Raw genomic sequence first — 15543 nt, 5'->3', positions numbered from 1 at the left:
CTAGATTAAGTAGTTGTTTACACTGTCTAGGAAGTGGTTATGTTTCTTGTTGTCGAAGTCTGAATTTACAAGTTTAACATGTCCTAGGTCTAGCATTTACATTTTCTGCCTAGATCTAGAGTTAGTTTAAAATTCTCAACCCTTTTGTTGCGTGGCAGCAGCCATTTGTCTGTCCAAAGTCTCTGAGCACTACTTTGCGAGTCCATCTCTGTGGGATCGACCCCACTTCCCTATACTAATTCATAGTATTCGGGTTGAGGGATTTATATTTTTTTAAGGGGAGTCGATGTGTGTCCAACGACCAAGCACTTTATGTTCTCTTAAGTTCCTAGACCTTGTGCTCTAGTGGATTTAAGGAGCGTGGTGTCTTGACCAAGCGCTTGCAGTGATCTATTTCTGTGCACACGCGATAAAAGAAGAAAATCCTCGTTTCAGCTATCTACTGAAAGACGAGGTCTTGATAATAATTTCTTAATCAATGTACGTTAGCATTGAGCATACGATATTGAGTATCTACTACTTTGACTTACCAAAGGTGCGGGTTATTCGTAACCCAACGATCTAGGTATATTGGGTAGTGGTGATCATTATCTAGTGGTGCTAGGATTGCTATTACGTTGAATCGTGTGCGAGGAGAGTCTCGTTTGATAACATCCACAAGAGGAGCTCGAAACAAGATTTTATTATTCGGAACCTAGCTAGTTGGAGTTTGATTACTCTATGAACAATAAATAAGAGTTTCTGGCTAAGTCCACTCTTGGAATTTAAATATGTTGATTAATTAAGTCCATAGTAGGCATTGATTAATTAATGGATGTTTGTATCTTAGCGCGGGAAATGAATTGAACGCAAATAAAGGAAACCCGAAATACTTGTAATCTCGGATTTGGAAAGGCAGTACAATATTACTTCTGTAGTGGCTGCTTATAATATTCCAATATAAGCTTATATTAAATTGTGGGTTCAATTTAATTAGTAAAAAGCTGATTGGGTGAGGCCTGATCCAATTCTTTCTTAGATCCCTGACTGGGCCAAATTTGTGATTTAATATAAATAGGAGAATAAAGGAGACATAAAACACTTTTTTCAAAAAAAAATTCGTCCCCTCTAGAGAGAGAGAATTCGAAATTTGTGCCTCCTCCGTGAGCAGTTTCTGTCTTCCATTATTCGAGTCCTAGTACGTTGGTGAAATTTGCCCACACAAATATCAATGTATAGTCCGGGACACCAGTCAGAAGATCCGAGGTCTTGTATTGAAGATCTTCACGTGGAGACGGAGCAATCCATCATCGATTCTTGATTGAATCAACGAGTTAAATTGGCTAATTCCGTAGTAAGCATGTTTTAGGGATTTTATATGCTAAAGCATGTTTTAATTCAAGTTATGAGCATGATACATGTGATAATTGCGCGAATAGAATTTGTCTGAATAATCTGCTAAATAGATCAAATTCATGTGATCAGATATTTCTGCACGCTTCCACTGCCAACCCCTTCAAATATTCCCTGTCAAGATCGTTATCCAGCTGGAGGCCGAGTTGAGCTTATAAATAGAGGATGTGCCACCACATGAAAAAAAAACCCGATCCTTTACTTTCAGTCTAGTTTAGCATAGTTTAGTTCTCTTGCTTAGTCCAGTTCTCTAGAATAGCTTAGCTTAGATAAAGTAATGCGTAGCTAGAAAGGGCAATCAAAGAAGCACTGCAGAATACTTGTTATCTGTCGGCGTATTCCTAAATTTCCGGCCGAGATTCTTCTCGGTTTTACTTGCTTTCTTATTTTCCGAAGTATTAGCTTCGTTTCAAATTTACGTTGCACTTAGTTTAATTTTAATCGAAGTTGTTTTATTTTAATCCGCGCATTTACTTTTCAGCTGTCACCTGCAATTCACTTGACCTAGTAGTTAAAGTTCCTTTGATCAAGTTAGCAAAATTTAATTCTGTCTAGAGTAAAAACAGTAGTTAAAAACTCCCAAGTTAAAGCGTGGTAGCAGCCAACCCCCCTGTTCACTACTCACACACTCGACATACCAACTTCTCTGTGGGATCGACCCCGAACTTTCCGCTTTACTGTTAAAGTAGTGCAATATTGGGAGTTTACAAATTACATTGGTAGGAAACGAGCGAGAGCGAGTTCGAATCGACCAAGTGGCAACGACATTTGCTAACTGATCCAATCGGTTCGGTTATCTTCAATATAACTTGGTCCGAATTCAGCCCCTCTTGAGGCCTTCCAGTAATGCTCCATGTAAATCTGTGGAAAAAGAAGAACTCCTCCTACTCGCGTTGGGCTTCCTATTTATAGAGAGGCGTAGGGCTCTGATCCCTAGGGTACCATCCTCTCAAATTGTCGTTCCTGCCCTCTGGCTTTTGGTGGGGTCCTGTCACGACCACAACTCCCTAGTCAAAGAAAGTGTAGTTATTTCGCTACTAAAACTTACTAAATGGTCTCAACTCATCATAAATGGATAATCAAAACAAGAGAAACATTGTCTGAATGTGAAAGAGAGTACAACCATACGGAATCAGAGTAATTTATGGGGCATTGTCTTTACTAAAACAAAGTTTAGATTCTCGCAGCGGAAAAGTACCAAGACGGTGTAATATGTATGAAGGCATACTACATCAGCTATCTTCCTTCTTGCCTACCTTAATTTATTTCTTTCCCAACACCTCCTCCGCTGCGACTACGATCAACCTGCACATTAACGAAAACAATATACAGGGCTGAGTATTTGGTATACTCAGTAGGCTCATGCCGAAAACATTTCTCTTTTAGTTGTCAGCCAAACTTGAGTGAACACAGGGTTTTTCTGAAAATAATTCCCGGTCACTAAAACTGTTATTTCTTTCTGAAAATAGACTGCAGTCATAGAACTTCTCATGAAATACCATATCTGATCTGTGTGAACCGGAAATGTGGCCATATTCCAACGGTCACTGGACCGGCCAACGCTGGTGCTAGCTCACGATGCCTATGTGTACTCTAGTCTGAGTAGGGTTTGCGGCCCTACTGGGACCCGAATTCGATTAAACTGGTTTGGCACAGCCAAACAGATTGGCAATCATAAAATCAAAACTGGGCATGACAACTCATTCAAAATATTCATGTTTTTACATAAAACATATTTCTGAAAGAAAAGAAGGCCCACATAGTTCGCTTAAACTTTCATATGTGCGTTTCCTTGACTGGATTTTACTGATCGTGCGACAACGTTCCTTTATAACAAATAACATACTTAAATTAGGCTTTAAGCAATTATTTATCTTGCATGTATGCATGCCTAAGTGTGTGCTTATTATTTTACTTCCTTCTTTCTAGATTCGTAAATCTTAATTCCTTAATAAATTAGGCTACCTGATGTGTGGAGGCTCTGTGAAATTGTGTTGCTCCTGATTGTTAGGCCTAGATGGATTTCCCTTGGCATATTTTAGCTCACTGGAATGAGCATTTGTTGCCTCCACTTTAAAAGATACATCTTGCTATATTTTGGACTAACTGTTAGTAACTTGATATCCCTATTCAGCTGATAAGGCTCATTTCATGCATCGGTTTAAGGGTAAAATGTATACTACTTGATCAGTTTATCGCACAAACCAAGTGTTAAAATGTGCAGAAATGCTACTTGACCAAGGCAGCAAGGCCGAACTGATCAAGCAAGTACAAACAGTAAAAAAAGGCCAAGAATCGGGGGAGTTGATCAAGGGGAGTGATGAAGCAGTTAGGTGGGGACCGTTGGCTTCTAGAAGAAGAACACGTGAGGAAATGAGCTGGATATGGCGCACCATTCTGTTATCAAGGACGACGTTCTAGAAGGGGACACGTGCCGGAATATGAGAATGCAAGGATGAAGTTGTTATACGAATCTGTTACCAAAAAGCATCGTCATTCTAGAAGAACAGCATGTAGCAATCAATGAGTCGCTCACTCTCAGAATGAGCGAATATTCCATGTCAAGATTGTTATCCAGCTGGGAGTCGAATCGAGCTTATAAATATATGATGTGCCACCACAAGAAGGGGGATCCGACACTTTACTTTCCGTCTAGTTTAGCTTAGCTTAGTTATCTAGCGTAGTTCAGCTCTCTAGTTTAGTTTAGTTCAGTTCTCTAGCTTAGCTTAGATAGCTTAGTTAAAAGGGAGACCGAAGGATGCGCTGCAGAATACTCATTTCTGTTAGCGTTATCTTAAGTTTACCGCTGAGATTCTTCTCAGTTTTTACCGCTTTCTTAGCTTCCGAAGTGTTAGCTTAGTTTAAATTTCACGCTGTACTCAGTTTTTAGTTTAATCAAAGTTATTTTCGTTTACATTCTCGCATTTACTTTTCTGCTGTTAACTGCAATTCACTTGACCCAGTAGTTAAAGTTCCATTGATCAAGCTAGCTAATTAAATTCTGCCTAGAGTAAAGACAATAGTTAAAAACTCCCAAGTTAAAGCGTGGCAGCAGCCAACCCCCCTGTTCACTACTCACACACTCGACACACCAATTTCTCTGTAGGATCGACCCCGAACATGCCGCTTTACTGTTGTGCAAAATTGGGAGTTTATAAATTACTTTGGCAAAGAAGAAAGAGCGAGAGCAAGACTGCAGTGATTAAGTGGCAACGAAAATTTGCTAACTGATCCGACCGGTTCGGTTATCATTCCATATAACTTGATCAGCATTCTAATTGCGTTTTCACCTCTTTCCAAGTCCCGCCATGAGCGTAGGTGTAGCCCCTTTAAAGGCATTGGCACTACTGATTGTTGAGGCTATTCTTATTTTCTCTAAGTCCTTGTTCTATCATGGTGGCTGTTCTACATGATGCAAAAGAGAGTATGGTGGTGTTTACCTGATGTAGTTGGGACTGCGATTTCTAAGCCTTTGAAACATTGCAGCTCCTCTTGCCCTTTCTCACTCTCGACTTATTACTCAAATTGCTGGAGGATTTTCAAGTATGGAAATGAGAAGTGTTGTGGTGTATGGAGGGGTTTTTATAGGTGATTTGATTACTGAAAATCTGCAACTCTTGATCCTCTTGTAGGGACATTTTTGTTGGTTTTGAGAGTGTACTCATGGGTATTAAAAGAGCTGATTTCCCTTTTGTTTCCATATGCAACATATCTTGCTTTTCATGATCTTGTAGTACCTTATAATTAATGTTGCTTGGTGTTTAGTTTGGGACAAAAGGACTCTTGTACTCATGTTTCTTGTTTGATTTCTGCAGGGTGTACATAGGGGAGCTGGGGCGGTTGGAGGAGAACGTGGCTGCCCAGATGCTGTCTCCGCGACGAGTTAGCTGCCTTTGGCCATCGTGCTCGCTACCTGGAGTTGACGGGTGCACGGGCCGTGGTGGGTGCGGTTTGGCTCGGGAAAAAATAGATCCAACTTATGTACTATTTTCTTTTGAAAAGCTCTGCTGCATGTTTCTCTACTTAGGAAAACATGTAGTCTTTGGTTTGGTTTGCTAGTTTTCACACTTCAATTTTTAACTACTTTGGTTCTACATTGTAGACTTTGGAGAGGATTATCCACTGTGCGGGCTTGTAGTTCTCGGCCCAACGATGTGTATCTAGCAGAGAAAAGGAGGATGATTTCCCCCGGTTATCTCGTCGGTTTGGCCCAACGGGCCGTCGGAACACTAGGCCGACATCTAGGCTAAGGGAGAGGCTCAATTGCTAACTTTTTTTTTCTTTACTCTAACATGTATGTAGAGTCTATTGAAACTAATGTATTTCTGTTTCCTTTGTTCTCTATGAACATTTGTAATCTTAGACTTAGTTTGAAATAATAAAATGTTGTATTACTCAAGAAATAAATGAATATTCTTTCATTCTTTATCAAATTCTAGTATTTATTTCATAATTCTCTAGAAATTAGATCTCGGTTATTACAGGTCCTCAGCTCAATCTTCTTGTTGTGGAAAACTCCTGCTAGCTCTAGTTAAATCTGGCTTGATCAGCTTAGCCTAGCAGGTTTTTCAACTTTGTTTCATGATCCATTCGTTCGCCCAGTTGATCAACTCGTTTCCTAAAAATGACGAACTCACACACACCTGGCTCAAAATTAGACGCTAGTTTACAGAATTTGATATAGTTTTAAGACAGAAAACATGCGTGAAACGAGCCTCATCAAACTGCTTACACTTAACCCATACTTGTAGTTTTAAGACAGAAAACATGAGTGAAAAGTTAAGCAACGGATTTTAGCCTCAAAATACTTATTGTCATAAAGCAGTATTAAATAGTGCGGAAGACTTCTAGAAATTTATTTCAAACACGGCAGCGGAAAAACAAGTATTCAAGAGAGTCAAAGGGAGACGCCTATGCATGATGACACGACGCATCCGGGAATTCCTAAAGCTCACTCAACATCCGCCGCAACATCACCCCTCAACCTGCACATAAAGAAAAAGGATATGCAGGGCTGAGTACTTGTTGTACTCAATGGGCTCATGCCGAAAACATTTTATAACAGTTATGTCATCCATACCGGTGAACTCGAGTTTTTACGTTTATTTAAGAAATATCACGAGTATCACAAAAACACTTTTCACAGACCGGCCGGTCAAAACAATCTCCCCACTTTCTCATCCATCAATCAATCACATCCTCTTACCATAGTGCGACGAAAGTGTGGCCACACTATTCGCCCACGAGACCGGCCGACTAGCAAGGACGGCTCACGATCCCCTCTGTGTACACAGCCTGATAGGGTTTGCGGCCCTACTCAGACCCGAATTCGTTTATCATAGCCCTATAGCCTAATGGAGCGAACTCACAAACTAGGCATCAAGCACAATCTCAACATAGCCCTATAGCCTAACGGAGCAAGCTCAAACGAACTAGGCATCAGGCAAAAATCTCAACATCAAAACAATCACGGCATGACATAACACTTTAAACCACCCTTATAACACCACATCATATTTTCAGAAAAATAAAGAGGTTTGAAAAGAAAGCCCACCTCGTCCGCTTAACAATTCACAATCCAACTTATGGCAACTCTCGTTCCTCGAGTTCACGAACACACAATCACCCTTGTCAACGACAACACAAGTCAGCCTTCCACAAAAACATATTACCATGCATGTCCTATCGTTTCCTTCACCGTTCTCTCAAAATTACCCAACCCAACGTTCGTCACAAAGATGGAAAAACACACCATAGTATATTTCAACGTATCTCACGCGATCACATCATTAAACACGTTCCTTGGATATACATGCATCATATAATACTTTTAAACTTGAAAATAAATATCCTTTTATCCAAGCAGAAAACTGGTAGAACTGCGCGACCGTGTTGTAAAAATCACTAAAAATTCACCCGACCTCATATGAAGCTAAATTTTGGTCACAACATAGAATACACATTCAAGTTCATCCAGACAAAGTTTTACACTGAAATAACGTCTTTTAGTCAGTCAAAACAATAATTAAACTCTCTGGTTGGAACATAAAATTGCTGGCAGCACTGCGCAGTTCATTTGAAAAATTTACCATAAATTAATCCAATGCCCAAAAAGGCTGAAAATTTAACACGACTCAGAAGACACTTCAAATTTTCATCTAGTTCAAGAATCACATCAATAGGAGGTCATTTGGTCAGTCAAACAGAAAACGAAACATTATTGGCGAGAACACGAACGAAACTTTATGGGCGAGAAGACAAGTTTCTGGCAGAATTGCGCAATCGAATTCAACAATTCATTACAAATTCATTTTTCATCAAAAAGGGCTGAAATTCACACAAAACACAGAAAACACCTAGAATTTTACTTAGTTAAAATTTCGTGGTAAAATTCGATCGTTTGGTTGGTCAAAAGTACGTCAGAATCCACTGTCCGACATCACAGATTTCAGGCTTAATAATTTCGAAAATAGGGTTTCCTTCTCAATCATCCAAACACCAATTTTTTTCATGCTTATAACACACAACCATGCTTAAAAGTTTATCATAATCATGTTTGCACATAAACTCACATCGTTCACCAAAGATTCAAATCAAACATCACATAAACTCATTCACAATCGCATATTCATCAAAGTTCTCATGCAAACACAAATTCCCACCGATTAAATTCGCGATCTATGATTCCTACACTCACTATATGCATGAAGGGATCAAGAATAAGGTTTCCATGTAGGAGATGAGAAGAAAATCTTAGTTATACCTTCTTGAATCAAGAAAAACGAACGGTAGAAACAAGCGTTGGCACGATTAGTCGGGAACTCTTGAAAATCCACTCCAATTGGTGCAAGAAACAATGGTGGAAGAAGTCTTAGGAGAGGATGAGAGTGAGGGAGAGGAGAGCCGTGAGAGAGAGGGAGAGAGAGTGGGCGGCTAGGGTTGGGGGAGAAAATGAGGCTAGGGTTAAGTTTAGGTGATTTTATAGCTCTAGGTTAATTCCAAAATTTAATTAATTGTGGGGGAATAAAATAGAGGTCAATAATTAAAATTCCCACAATTAAAAGAGGCATAATTTTCGAAAATTATGGCTGAGAATTTACAAGGAATTATTTGGTATTTACTTGGAGATAAATAGATCCACAATTTAGGAAATAAAACATTGAATATTCCATAAACAAGGGAACAAAATAAATTAAATCTCCAAGTAGAAAAAATGAGGTAAGGACCGAAAATTTAAGAGGAAATGCACAAGGAAATTATTTAAATCCTCAATTAATAAGAATAGGATTTAAATTTGGTAATTTCTTTATCGGAAAAGGGCTCCCGTAAAATAGGTAACAAATAAATAAATTCCCACAAGGAAAAATAAGGCATAGGGGTGTGTGGTATAGGTGAGGAATAAAAGGAAATATTCACATCCCCAATTAATTAGACATAGGTATTAGTATGGTATTTAGTTGAATAAAAAGGGATTCCACAAAAACGAATAAATTATCCTCAAAAAAAAGATAAGGGGCCGAAAACAATTTAAATAGCCAAGGAATTATTTCAACTCTTTATTTCATTTGGGTGAAGAAATAAAATGTGAGATGATTTAATTGAATTTAATTCAAAAGGAGGGAGTCAACAAGGCACCAATTAAATCAAAGAAAAAAATTCATCATCCTATTTTAAATAGGGGATTTTCGAAACTCCCAAGGATGGTAAGCTAGAGTTCGAATTTCAAGTAGTACAATTTAGGGATAATTTGATTTGGATTTAATTTGGATGAATATCCAAAAACACCTAATCAAATCAAACAAAGAATAAAATTTCCAATAAATGGGAGGGGCCGACAATAGTCACTTTACTTGGCTAGAACTCAATGCATGATTTTATTTAAATTGATCCCCCACATAAAAAAAATATAAAGCACTTCATTCCAAAACATCCATGACAATTTATTCCACATAATCAAACTCAATCCCGTAGCAACAATTTAATTCCATAAATGAAATTTCCAATCGACATATTAAAATAAAAGTCGCAAAAAAAATTGGGATGTTACATGTGCTGCTAACAAGATCAAGCTATCCCATAAATCCTGTGTGAACTTCTGAATCTCGCAGTTTCTTAGGATTATTGTCCCCACAGAGCAGGTGGTGATAATATTGGAAACTACATTCTAGTTCATACTATTTATATTTGAGAAGTCCGCCTTATGAACTTGCTATTTTCTTAGGATTATTGTCCCCACAGAGCAGGTGGCGATAATATTAGAAAAAAAGCTTCATAAATTGCAGACCAATTGATGGAGACCATATACAAACGTTGAGTTCGTAATTATAGCTTAGATATTTCGGGTTATGGTTTTTCTTTAATTATCCTTAGCCTTTAGACAGATAAAAGCTTAATTAAATTCTGTTGGTATTAAATTTACTGCATAATTAAATTCTTATTCATAGTTGGCGTCTTCCATTAAGAAAATAATGTTCTAGTATTTAATTCTTATTCATGTCTACTATAATATCTAAAATAATTAAATTATTTAATTCTTAATAAGACATGAAAATTTAAATTCAAATTATTTCCATGTTCAAGATTAGGAAGAGATATTTTATTATTTAATGTATTTATACATATCTATCCTTATTAGGATCTCAGATATTTAAATATTAGGAAACTATTAAATTATCTTCATCTATATCATCTAGGAATCAAAATTATATTATTTATTTCCATAGATATAGAAAATAATAAAATTATTCCTAAAACCTAGATTATTATTTGGAAACTATTAAATTATTCTCATCCATATCATCTAGGAATAAAATAATATTATTTATTTCCATATATATAGATAATAATAAAAATATTCCTAAAATCTAGGTAAATCTTCCAAAAAGATTTTATTTCCATTAAATAATAATATTTTAATGATATCTTTTAAGAAAATAATTAAATAATTATTAAAATAATCTTTGATCGTTATCTCATCGTACGAGGTTAGCACGAACGACGAACGATGAAAATCCGATGAATTCTTCGTCGGAATCCGACGCACACGGCGTGTCGGCCACCGGCGCGCAGGTGGCGCGCCAGCGTCTCGGCCAGGAGCGTGCGCGGAGGCGCGGCTCCTCTCAGCCAGCGGCGAGCACCCGTCACGGCGTCTCGGCTCGTCGGGTGCCGACGCTTCTCGGCCAGGCGCACACGCGGTGGCGCGCGCCTCTCGGCCAGCGTCTTGACGCCCGTCTCGGGTGGTGCGAGCTCTCGGCCAGCGGCACGCACGGTGGTGCGCCCGTTCTCGGCCAGCCCCAACCTTCCGCTTAGGGTTGCAGCTCTCGGTGGTTCTCGGACGAACCACCACACCACGCCAGCCGTCGTGTCGTTCTCGACGCTGGTGCGTTTGGGGCTTGCGGTCTCGGCCGGCGGCGAGCGCGAGCCCTCGCTCGTCTGCGCGTCGCCCCGTGATCGTAGCTCCCCGGCTCCCACTGTCTCGACATCCCTACCTCGACCGCACGTATCGTATTATCGAGTAATTCAAGTCTTTGATTCGATAGTTCTTGAGTTCATCATGCATAATAAATTAAACAATACACGAAGAACATGCTTCGAAATCAAATAATACATGCATACATGAATTTTGCAAAATTTAAACCCAAATAATCAGAGCCAAAGACTGGCTCTGATACCAATTGAAGGGGTTGGCAGTGGAAGCGTGCATGTTCTAACGGATCACATAATTTGATCTATTTAGCAGACTATCTAGACAATAAATTATTTAGTTGCTCGTCGTTTATTCTTTCTTTGTAGGACTGGGCGTATTTAATTTAGTGTGGATTTAGAACACATGTTGTGATGCTTATCATTTTATAATTGGGCTGGTTCAATAATTGTTTAGTTGAAGTTAAATGAGTTATTGTTGGGCAGATATTTGGCCGATGAAGTAAATCCGGAAAGAAATACGAGGACTTTATATATATATGATTCCCTATGAAAGAACGTAGGATAAATTAAGCACACACGTAGAATGCATTGTTTTAAATTAATTTGTTTTGCAAAGTCTAATTTCACATATCATGTTATTTCGAAAAGGGTGAGCTTGTGCACGTTGGTTGCGGTGGGAATAGAAAGTGTTTGAGGAGTAAGCTTTTGAGGTGGGCTTTCTTTTTAAATAAAGACTATGTCCTAAATACTTTTCATGTGAAAGGAGGTGGAAAGTGTTTGTCTTGCCATGTTTTGTATTTGAATGAACCTATCTGAAGTGGCTATGGCATGTATGTTAAATCGAATTTGGGTCCCAGTAGGGCCGCAAATCCTGCTCGGACTAGTGTACACCCCGTAGATCGTGTGCTATCTCTTTGCAGTTGGCAAGTCTAGTGACTTGGTTCGTGGCCACGTTCCTTGTCATGTATGTTCAGATATGGTGATGGTGAATGTGGATGGAAAATGGTCGGCCGACCGAACTTGTGAAATATATGTTTTTGGTGTACTAGTCTTTTAATTAAAACCCCCAAGGTCACTTGATTATGGCTTGACAAACTATGTTTTGGCATGTGTCCACTGAGTGCATCAAGTACTCAACCCTGCATATTGTTTTTCTTAATGTGCAGATTGAGCGGCGATGGCCATGGAGGATGTTGAGCAGAGTTCATGGATTGTTTTTTGTCATGATTAATAATTGTTGGATTTGTCGTGTCTTCATACTCGGCATTTTCCGTGTCTTGAACGCTTCCGCTAAGAGTCCTTTTCTTTAGAATTGTTTATTCGTGGAGAGTCTAACTCGTTTGAAATTGTTTATTGTCTATTCTTTATTTACTTAGAGTTGGTATTATTGTTAGGATAATATTATGACGTTTTCAAGGTTAATTCAGTTATTAAATTTTTGGTCAAATGTGTATGTTTTTCCCCTTTCTTCCCCGCTTCTTTAATCCTCCCCTAGTCGCGATCAACCGTGTTTTCTATCCTTAAAAAATGCGGGCGTGACAAAGTGGTATCATAGCAACTTTCTTTCCGCTCTGGACCCAAGAGTCTTCTTTCCTTCTTGATCTAGATTAGTATCCCTAGATCAAAGTAATTAAATAAAAAAAATTAAATTAAAAGTGTCAAAGGCTCAACATCCGACCATCGCGCTAAACCTGAAAAGAGGTAACCAAAATTTTTGTAAGTGATTTTGAGGTAAATATTTTGGGAATGGAAATGATTAGTTGTTCATGGTGGAATTAGATTGGCGGAAAAAAAAATTTATGTTGTGGAAACTTGTGAAAATTTTTGAGAAATATTTGAACTTTAAGTGAAAGCATGCTAGTTCTTTTCCTATTGAGATTTTGAGGAACATGATGTTGTTATGTGTTGAGACGTCTGGTGATAATTGTTTGTGTATGCTCGATTATGTGGCCTTTACGTGATGACTTGAGTCATGTCTCGTAGATACTGAAGTATGATATTATGAATTCCTTGTGTGATTGCGGATTGTTTTGGATTAACGTTAGACCTTACACCATCGATCCTAGTTGTATGTAGCAACTCAATTTTTGCTTCCCCGAGGAATTCTCTAATACCGAAAGGATAAAAGAAAAAAATAATAACTATAAACGTTCGGAAAGTGTGAATGAAAGTTTGAGTGATGATAGTTAGTGTTACATGCGCATACATAGCTTGATTTTGTATACGTATTCTATAATCGTTATATATGAAAGGTTGCGTGAGAAGTCTTGATACGAGAATGTAGAGATTAATAATTGGAGCGACCATATTAATCTATGCGTTTTGAATCAGAATGCCACCGAGATGTGGACGTAGACCTAGGCGTGGACGTGGAGAGGAGGACCCTATGGACCCTCAGAATGTAGAGGGAGAGCAACCACCACCACCACCACCTCCACCACCACCACCACCACCCCCGCCTCAACCCAAACAATACATTGATACATTTTTTAGGCAAAACCCCCCACAGTTTGATGGACTGGGAGAGCCGTCTAAGGCAAAGCCTTGGATACGCGCACTCGAGCGCATATTTGATTTTATAGAGTGCACCGATAAGGAACGCCTCGCTTGTGTGACTTTTCAATTAACGGGGCCCGCAGATTTTTGGTGGGATACCAAGCTAAGGACCATGAACCCTGAACGCCGTGAAGCGCTTACTTGGGAGATATTCAAGGAAGAGGTGTACAATAAGTATGTTCCCATGAGTTATAGACGAGCAAAGGTAGTTGAATTCCATACTTTGAAGTAGGGGAATATGACGGTGACGGAGTACGACCGCGCATTGTGTGAAATGACTCGATATGCTCCCGAGTTGGTGGATACAGATGAGAAAATGGCAAAAAAGTTTCGTGCTGGTCTCAAGCACGAAATAAGAGTAGCAGTGGCAAGTCGCAGAGGACTTTCATATTCTGAGATTTTGGCTTGTGCATTAGATGTGGTAGAAGCGTTGCCTAAGGAGATGACAATAACAAATACTACACCAGTGCCACTTCAACAACATAATTTCTGAGATAAGAGGAAATGGGATGGAAACCGGACTCCATATGATAACAAGAGGCAACAACCCATCAGAAACCCACCGCAGTACAAAGGTAGGTAGAGCGCTCCCTATCAGAGGGGTGACTTCCGGCCTAGAGCCCCCCATTGTGCTAAGTGCTTTAAGAACCATTTTGGAGAGTGCAGAGAAAAGAGGAATAAATGTTACACTTGTGGTGGAAATGACCACTTCTCAAGAGAATGCCCGAATAAGATTATGGGGATGGGAGCAGGATAGAACAATCAAGGGTTCCGTCCGCAAGTGCGGGCACTAAAAGCCGAACCGAGGGGATACTTACCTGCACCACAGCAGCAACAGCAACGTCGTCAAGGACTTCCCATTCAAGCAAGGGCATATGCTTTAATAGGGAAACAACCGACAAAGCAGCAAGGGAATCAAGAGCAAGGAAACTTGGCAGGTATGGGAACGCTCCTTGACATGCCTATTGTTGTTTTGTTTGATACGGGTGCATCACATTCTTTTATATCATCATCATGTGTGAATACTTTAGAACTGCCTATCAATAGAACTGAACAGACAATGAGTGTGACTTCACCCGTAGGAGGAACTATAGATATATCACAAATTGCTCGAATGTAGAATTTACTATGGGAGAACTTAAGCTAGTTGCACATGAATTACAAGTTATGTCGATGGGGAGTGTAGATATAATTTTGGGATTGGATTGGTTGGCCGAGAATCATGTTACCATTCGCTGTAAAGAGAGAGAGATCTCTTTTCAAACCCCGGGAAAGGAGCCGACTATATTTTGTGAGATTTCTATGAATCGACGCAAGTCCATAATTTCTGCACTTCAAGCGACTACTACGATGAGGAAGGGATGCCCAGTGTATCTCGTCTATCTTAATGGAGAGGAGAAGAAAGAAAGAAGCATAGAGGATGTGGCAGTAGTGAAAGAATTTCCAAACGTTTTTCCTAACGCCTTGTCAGGACCACCACCCGATAGACAGTTGGAGTTTACAATTGATTTGGAGCCAGGATCAGCACTGATATCTAAGGCACCATACCGTATGGCGCCTAAGGAATTGGAAGAACTTAAGATACAACTACAAGAGTTGCTAGACTTGGGTTTCATTAGACCTAGTGTGTCGCCGTAGGGAGCACCAGTGTTGTTCGTGAAGAAGAAGGATGGGACACTAAGGATGTGCATAGATTATCGAGAGTTAAACAAGTTGACACTCAAGAACATGTATCCACTGCCGAGGATAGATGATTTGTTTGATCAACTCCGTGGAGCTGGAGTATTCTCGAAAATGGATTTGAGATCGGGATACCATCAACTGAGAGTCCAATGAGAAGATGTACCCAAGACGGCTTTCCGAACTAGATACGGCCATTATGAGTTTATAGTGATGCCTTTCGGATTGACAAATACCCCAGCTGTATTTATGGACCTTATGAATCGTGTGTTCCATCCATACTTGGACAAGTTCATCTTAGTCTTCATAGACGATGTCCTTATCTACTCAAAGAACGAGGAGGAACATGAAGAACATTTGAGGACTACCTTGGAGACGTTAAGGGCCGAGAAACTCTACGCCAAGTTCAATACGTTTGAGTTTTGGCTCAAAGAAGTGAATTTCCTTGGGCACATAGTGAGCACAGATGGAATTCGAGTAGACCCCACA

General features: G+C 39.5%; 1 long non-coding RNA gene across 1 annotated transcript; it reads right to left on the bottom strand.

Moving 5' to 3' along the window:
• Window positions 1–6171: 6171 nt before the first annotated feature.
• Window positions 6172–7004, bottom strand: LOC121777134. Its single transcript, XR_006045378.1, has 2 exons — window positions 6947–7004; window positions 6172–6377 (listed from the first exon to the last, which is right to left on the bottom strand). It is a non-coding gene; the product is annotated as an uncharacterized LOC121777134 (long non-coding RNA).
• Window positions 7005–15543: the final 8539 nt, after the last annotated feature.

The sequence above is a fragment of the Salvia splendens genome, chromosome 18 (assembly GCF_004379255.2).
Source record: "Salvia splendens isolate huo1 chromosome 18, SspV2, whole genome shotgun sequence".
NCBI classification, from domain to species: Eukaryota; Viridiplantae; Streptophyta; class Magnoliopsida; order Lamiales; family Lamiaceae; genus Salvia; species Salvia splendens.
The sequence above is the reverse complement of the archived record's forward strand: the minus strand, read 5'-3'. Positions and strand labels throughout refer to the sequence as shown.